Source organism: Egretta garzetta, unplaced genomic scaffold (genome assembly GCF_000687185.1).
Source record: "Egretta garzetta isolate BGI_Z169 unplaced genomic scaffold, ASM68718v1 scaffold7, whole genome shotgun sequence".
NCBI classification, from domain to species: Eukaryota; Metazoa; Chordata; class Aves; order Pelecaniformes; family Ardeidae; genus Egretta; species Egretta garzetta.
In genome coordinates this window covers 776,070-778,274 of record NW_009260350.1, presented here as the reverse complement: position 1 = coordinate 778,274, position 2,205 = coordinate 776,070, and the positions used below count along the sequence as shown (strand labels likewise).

Sequence of the window (2,205 nt, the reverse complement as noted above, 5' to 3'; positions counted from 1 at the left end):
AGCAGTGTTAATTAAATCTGAAACAAATGTAGCATGAAAAGGGGGTTTCCATGACCAGAGTTCAGCTCAGAAGACTTTGTCTCATGTCTATAAAAAAATCAAATCTTTACAAAGGTGAGACTAAAGGTATCAGCCATTTCCCTGTCTAGAAGAACTGGATGAAGACTTCCTTCATTCTCCTGCTGAGGGAAACACACGATACAGTCATTTCTGTTTAATTCTGTTAAACGGCTGGTCAGAGAGAGTATTCTCCACTGTATGAGGCTAAAGCAAGTCTTATTTTTACTTTTCTCTATTGCATGACATGGGATGTGAATGGTGTATGCTGAGGTGACACTGTAACATCCTGTCTGCTTTAGGGCCCTAAATGCTAACCATAAGTGAATCCTTTCTTCCCTTCATGTGGGCTGTAACTGCAGGAATAAGATGTGTGAGCGTGTAAGCTGAGCAGCAAGTAGATAAATTCCAGATGATGATTTAAAGCTGGTGAATACCAACCTTACAGTCCTGCAAGCAGTCTAGTACCAGAAAGGACCTTTGAGGTCAATTCATTTCCCGTCTGATGTAGGCAGCTTTCTGAAAGAAACTGCATGATAAAGTGATCCTGGTCCACCACAAAAGTAATTTTTGCCACCATTTCTCCTACTGTAATGGTGCAGGAGGAGAAATCCTACTGCATCTCCTTGGAAATGCAGAAATCTTCCTATTCCCAGCCTTAATATACTCTTATCCAGTTTATTCACATAATTTTTTCTGCCAAGACTGTGCTTCTGCTTAAATAGTGCTTCTCCCTTCTGTGTGCTTATCCATGATGTATTTATAGGGTGTCCTCTCTCAGCATTCATTGCAGGAGATAAAACAAGCCATCCTTTTTTAGTCTCCTTTCATATAACAGACTTTCCACGATCTGGATCACCCTTGCAGTGCACCCCTTCCCCTGCTCCAATCTGAGCAGGGGGACCAGAACTGGCAACAGCACCTATATATTGCCTTACCAGGGATTTTTACAATGCCATTAACACTCCCTTCTTTCATACTGCTATATTGTACATTTACACTGCCTGTACATAGAACTGTTCTAGCATATACATTATGTTATACAGTTAACTATCAAATACCGGTGTGTCATCTCATCTATTACCACTTGTGCTCCTTAGGAGTGTGGTCAGCATCTTGCAGGCAAAATCCCTCAGTGCTTTTCATCTGGTGCTTTTTCATCCTTGATAGCTCTCGCGGAGTATTTCAGCATCAAGATGTTTCAGCAATCTTTACAAAAGCAAGTGAATCATTCAAAAAAAGCACAATCCATCCATCTTCTTTAGTGTCACCAATTAATAGCTGCTCAGGATGCTTTGAAATCTATAGCTGCTTAAGGGAAGGAAAAAACCCAACCCCTTCCTATAGTGCTGTGCTATCATATTTTGTGTACTCTGCCTGTGCAAAGAAGCTTTATTAAATAAATGAGGTGAGAGCAGTATGCAAAGGTCTCTGATGTGAGGCTTTAAAGAAGGGGAAAAGATCCGTTATGCTAATCCAGGATAAGAAGGGAACTAAAAACTGATGGGTAGACAAGATAATTTCTTATTGTTGGAAATCACTTCTCATTCCAGAAGACAGTGGTCAGAGCCTGGCTGATTTTGGTGGCCACGCTTCTGTCTTCCACTGCCCTTGCAAGCAAGCAATGTTGGGGGCAACTACAGTTTCTTCCACTTGATGGAGCTGGAACAGCCTTTTACCTCTTGCTTCTGATTTGGATTATTTTGCTGCAGACTGAGCAAAATAAGGGACCATTTTTAAAAGAGGGTAGGGTTGCCTTTGTGGGCAGCTCAGGCTGGGTCTGTGTGTTCATTCTTCAGGTCACAAGCTGCTAGAGCAAAGTCCTTGCACCCTTTGGTGGAACTGCTTCCTTGGGTTCCCTGTCAGACAGAGCATCCTGGGTCAAATCCCGACCTGCATTTGCTGGACATTTGCACTCCCAAACCTGCCCACAGCTGCTGCCCCAATGAGGGTTTTCTCCCCTTGCCCCCATTCCTCCCTCCCATCTCACCTCCTAAGGCATTTGTGGCCACTGATGGCATTTGCTGTTGGATGTACAGCTCTGTCTGTGACCTGAGCAGGACGGCAATGATGCCTCTTGAGGAGGATCAATTCACTTCCAGCTAATCTGCCGGGGGGGGGGGGGGCTGTGCCTAAGTGGAATGGCAC

At 43.8% G+C, this 2,205-nt stretch overlaps 1 protein-coding gene across 1 annotated transcript in view; it reads left to right on the top strand.

The window, feature by feature from the left end:
• BICDL1 (BICD family like cargo adaptor 1) overlaps positions 1–2,205 on the top strand; it is a 49,196-nt gene that overhangs the window by 29,345 nt on the left and 17,646 nt on the right. The gene's annotated exons all lie outside the window — the stretch shown is intronic.